We start from the raw sequence: 6,074 nt of genomic DNA on the forward strand, positions 1-6,074 counted from the left end.
ACCTCAAGCAGTATTACAGAGCAATAGTGAAAAAAAGCTGTATGGTATAGTTACAGAGACAGTCAGACAGATCAGTGAGATATAATTGAAGACCCAGATCTGGACCCACACACCTTTGGTCACTTGATCTTTGACAAAGAGCAAAAACCATCCAATGGAAAAAAGATAGCATTTTCAACAAATGGTGCTGGTTCAATAAGTTAGCATGTAGAAGATACAAAAAAAAAAAATTCTTATCTCCCTGTACAAAGCTTAATTCCAAGTGGATCACGAACATCAACTTCAAACCACATACACTGTAACTAATAGAAGAAAATGTGGGGAAGAGGCTCAAACACATGGACATTGGGGAAAATTTCCTGACAAAACAACAATGGTGTATGCTCTAAGATCAAGAATTGACAAATGGAACCTCATAAAACTGCAAAGCTTCTGCAATACAAACGACACTTTCAATAGGACAGAACAGCAACCAACAGATTTGCAAAAGATCTTTATCAATACTACATCTGACACAGGGTTCATATCCAAAATATACAAAAAAAAAAAAAAAACCCTAATAACTTAGACTCCAGAGAGACAAATAAATCTATTAAACAATAGGGTGCAGATGTAAACAAAGAATTCCCAGCTGAAGAATACTGAATGGCTGAGAATCACCTAAAGAAATGTTCAGCATACTTAGTCATCAGGGAAATGCAAATCAAAAAACACCCTGAGATTTCTACCTCACACTAGTCAGAATGGCTAAGATAAAAAACTCAGATGCTGGCCAGGATTTGGAAGGATTGCAGAATGGTACAACCACTCTGGAAATCAGTCTGGAGGTTCCTGAGAAAATTGGCATTGCATTACCTGAGAACCCAGCTATACCTCTCTTGGGCATATACTCAAAAGATGCCCTAAATATAACAAAGACACGTGCTCCACTATGTTCATAGCAGCCTTATTTATAATAGCTAGAAGCTGGAAAGAACCCAGATGCCCTTCAACAGAGGAATAGATACAGAAAATGTGGTACATCTACACAATGGAATATTACTCAGCAATCAAAAACAATGACTTCATGAAATTTATAGGCAAATGGTTGGAACTGGAAAATATCATCCTGAGTGAGGTAACCCAATCACAGAAAAACACACATGGCATGCACTCATTGATAAGTGGCTATTAGAACAAAACCTTGAATTACTCTAGATGCAATCCACAGACCACATGAAGCTAAAAAAAAGAAACGATGAATAAAATACAGATGCTTCCATTCCTTCTTAAAATGGGATAACAAAAATATCCACAGGAGGAGGCAAAGTTTAGAGCAGAGACTGAAGGAACAGCCATTCAGAGCCTGGCCCACATGTGGCCCATACATATACAGCCACCAAAACTAGATTAGACTGATGAAGCTAAGAAGTGTGTGATGACAGGATATAGATGTCCCCTGAGAGACACAACCAGAGCATGTGAAATGCAGAGGTGAACACTAGCAGCAAACTACTGAATTGAGAACAGGACCCCCTTTCACGAATTAGAGAAAGGACTGAAAGAGCTGAACGTGCTTGCAACCCCATAAGAACAACAATGCCAGAGATTCCAGGGACTAAACCACTACCCAAAGACTATATATGGACCCAGGGCTCCAACTGTATATGTATCAGAGAATACACTTGTTGGTCACCAGTGGAAGGGGAAGCCCTTGGTCCTAACCTGGTTGGACCCCCAGCTCAGGGGAATGTAGGGGTGGGTTGTAAGGGGGTGGATTCGTGGAGGGAGACCCTTACAGGGAAGGGGGAGGGCATTGGGTGTTTATGGACAGGAAACTGGGAAAGGGAATAACATTTGAAATGTTAAATAAAGAAATATATCCAATATAAAAGAAGAAGAAAAATAAGAAAAAGTTAAAGGAGGGGGAGGAGGAGCAGGAGGAGGAGCAGCAGTAGCAGCAGCAGCAGGAGCAACCTAAGCAGAAGCAGAAGATGCAGCCAAAGCAGCACCTGATGCAGCAGGCCAAGCCACAGCCGAAGAAATCGACACCGAAGCTGTCGATGCGGCTGAAGCCGCCGAAGCCAACGAAGTCGATGATGAAACCACCGAAGCCGAAGCTGACCAAGAAGCCAACGCCGAAGCCAAAGCCGAAGCCGAAGCCGAAACTGAAGCTAAAGCCGAAGAAGAAGGGAAAGAAGAAGTGAAAGAAGAAGGCGAAGACAAAGCCAAGAAGAAGGGAAAGAAGCAAAAGAAGCCGAAGCCAAGGAGCCAACAAAGCCTAAGAAGCCGACGAAGCCGACAACTTCTCGGAAGAAGACGAAGACAAAGAAGACTGAGGAGGAGTAGGAGGAGGAGGATTAGGAGGAGGACGAGGATCACAGGAAGCGGGGGGAGGGGGAAGAGGGGAGGGTGAAGAGGAGAAGGAGGGGTAGGAAGAGACGACAACGATGAAGACAACGAAGACAACGACTAAGAAGAAGGTGAAGGAGAAGACAGAGTATAGAAGGCTAATATGCAATGTGTACAAAGAAACTCAGAAGTTTTGACTGCAGAGAATCAAATAACTCTAGTACAAAATGAGGTGCAGAGCTAAACAAAGAATTCTAAACTGAGGAATATCAAATGGCCCTGAAGTACCTAAGGAACTATTAAACATCCTTAATCATCAGCAAAAATCAAACTAAGAAAATGCTGAGATTTGACCCCACACCAGTCAGAATGGCTAAGAACAAAATCTAAGGTGACAACAAATGTTGACAAGGATGAGGAGAAAGAGGAACACTCCTCCACTGTAGGTGGGATTGCAACTCTGGAAATTAGTTTGTAAGTTCCTCAGAATTCGGACATAGTACTAACTGAGGACCTAGCTATACAGCCTCCTGGGCATATACCCAAAAGGGGCGCCAACATATAACAAGGACACATACTCAGTTACATTCATAGCACCCTTACTTGTAATTGCCAGGGCTGGAAAGAACCCAGATGTCCCGCCATCTACAGAGTACACTGACAGACCCATGTCTTCAGGTGCATATGTAGCAGAGGACGGCCTTGTTGAGCACCAATGGGAGGAGAAGCCCTTGGTCTTGCCAAGGCTCTATCCTCTCCACAATGTAAGGGAATGCTAAGACAGGGAGGTAGGAAGGGGTGAGTATATGGGTGGGGGAAAACCCTCAGGGGGAGGGGCGATGAAATAGGGGTTCATGGATGGCAAACTAGGAAAGGGGATAACATTTGAAATGGAAATGAAAAATATCAAATAAAAATCCCCCCCAAGAAAATAATGAAGGGCTCTGGTGGTTGGTAAAGCTCAATTGGTAAAACTTTTGCCTTGAAAACCCGACTGTAGATGTGGTGATAAGGGGATCCCCAAAGCTACTTGCCTGCAAGTGTGAATATCAGTGCACTCCAAAGTAGTACATCAATCACACCAGGGATGTGGGTGAGTGAGGTTTGTCTCCAGAACAGAGGGACCAGGGGTGGAACCCACAGGGAGGCCTGATGACCTGAGTTCAGTCCTCAGAAGCCACAATGTGGCAGAACAGAACTGTCAGTTGGCTCTGTCCTCTGACCAGTACACACTTAGCTCCACATATGTGGGGGACAAGAAACTGAGAGGAAGACAATGGGAATCTCTGACCTTCACATGTATATCAGTGCAAAATCAACAGAACAGAAGGTCCTCACTCCCCTTCTGTGAGGGGAACATGGTCACAGTTCCTGTTCAATATGTCTTTTATCCATTAGCAAACAGGTAATGTTAATCTAATATTCATTATTGATATTGCCCTAAAGTTGACAATTTGTCTTATGATTAATTTTCCAGTGCTGTCTATTAACATTAATGCTCTATATATTAAGAAAGTCTTCATAGAATCAGGGGTTGTGGAGGGGGGATGGGAGAGGCAAGAAAGGGGATAACATTTGAAATGTAAATACATAAAATATCCAATAAAAAAGAAAAAAGAACAAAAATAACAAAAACAGGAAAAACAAAAAAAAATCTAGATAGGGGGCTTGGCAGTGACCAGATCTAGTTTTGGTTTGAATAACACTCAGTTCTGATTGCTAAGACACACAGGGCAGCTCACAACTGTCTATAGCTGCAGTCCCAGGGGAACCAGCACCAGGTTCTACCACACATGGTACACAGAAAATACACAGAGGCAAAACAATTGTGTGTGTGTGTGTGTGTGTGTGTGTGTGTGTGTGTGTGTTTGCCCACCTGCATGTGTGTGTCTATCTGTGTACCTTTTTGTATGTTTACACAACTTAAGTTATACATAAAAACAAAATTAGGTAGTTTCATTAAGGCGTAGGAGCTGCTGTCCCACAGGGTGGAGGTCTCATATGACTAAGAGCATTCAGCAGGTATAGACTCAGGAGTCCCCAGGCTCGGGCTCTGTCTTCAAATCATGGGTCACCTGGTACCCATCATGAAAAGGATGCTTAGGGATCCTGAAGAGAGACAAGCAGCTAGGGAGAGCAGCAGAACGCCTTGACTTGCTGTTTGGCAAATGGTGCTGCAGAGACTTGTGAGATTGCCTGGGCTCTGTTAATGTTTTGGGGTTTTGCTTTGGTTTGGTGTTTTGAGCCAGGGTTTCTCTGTAGACCAGGCTGCCCACAAAGTGAGATTCTATCTCAGAAGTAGTAAGTTACCTTGCCAGAGACGGTGTCATCTGCTTCAGATGTCTTCTGTGAGCCCTTGTAGAAAGGTTGATGACTGATTTATGTGATGCTCCAGAGCTGTTTGTAATGAGGCAGGAAAACAGGGGATGTATGTGAGGGCTGCCTTTGCTCCTTGTGTATCACAGGCCAAATCCTTCCTTCCTAAACTCCAGACTTGCGCGCTGCCCCTTTACCTCTTGAGAAGATGAAGTCCTTGTGGAGATGACCGCAGCTCCATCCTGCAGTTGCTGGTTCTGACAGACAGCCCCGTGAGACCACAAAGCCCTTAAGGATCGGGCTTGTTCTGGAAGTCCGCTAATGTGGGGTCCACCCACACTGGACAGACTAGACGGAGCAAGTCTCACAACCGCCATCTTGGTGAATGCCCGCATCAGCTCCAGGAAGCGGAAGTACATGGATGGGGGGAGGAGTCCTCCAGCACTTGTTAGAATGGACAGTCTCAAAACGCCCCAAGCATGTCCAGGCCACTTCTCTTTACATTTCCATGTGGACTTTGTGACCTCTGTCTCAATACTTTTCTCCTAGGCATGATTTTTTAATACATGTATGTTATTTTATACTTATCTATTTTCCCACTACTGTCACTACCAGTCACCTTAAAAGGCAATAATACACATATTCCAAAAACCCTGTAGGTTTCTTCTACACTTCTCTCAGCCAACAAAAGCATGAATGCCAAGTTTAACAGTTTAACATATGTGGCCAAATTTTAAAAAATGAAAATAATTAAATATATGAATATATAAATATATATATGAATATATGAATATATAAATATATATATAAATCTGTGTGTGTGTGTGTGTGTGTGTGTGTGCGCGCGCACAGAGGGAATACATATGGAGCCAAACTAACAGAGGACACAAGGCTCCACCTAGATATCTTGTGCCACACAATTTCACCTCCAGTAACAGGAATGGGTAACAAACTACTGAGTCATTAACCATAGGGTCCTATAGGAAGCCTCAACTGTCACAGGCTTGTGTCAAGACAATTGGTTGGTCTACACAATCTGATGTTCAGGACTGATTTCTGATGGTAACACTTCTGTCATCACAGTGGGAGAGGTTGAGCCGGGGTCTAGCTAGACTCTTCACCCTACTAACCAGAGTTCATAATACTGGAAGGTACCCTGTCTGCTACTGGAGGGCAAAGGTAATCCTCAATATCTGTCACCTACAAACCCTGCAACCTACAACGACACCTACATGGAAGCCCAAAACCATCTTCAAATCTAATTCCAGGTGATCTAGACCCCTCTTATGTCTTCACAGGCCTGGACATGCACACAGTGCACACACATATACATAGGCAAATCATTCACACTTAGGAAATAACCATAATGTTTCAATAATAATAGGTTCACATGTATGTAGTAAACTTATGTGCTAAGTTCATTACTT

The sequence above is a fragment of the Rattus norvegicus genome, chromosome 16 (genome assembly GCF_036323735.1).
Source record: "Rattus norvegicus strain BN/NHsdMcwi chromosome 16, GRCr8, whole genome shotgun sequence".
Classification (NCBI taxonomy): Eukaryota; Metazoa; Chordata; class Mammalia; order Rodentia; family Muridae; genus Rattus; species Rattus norvegicus.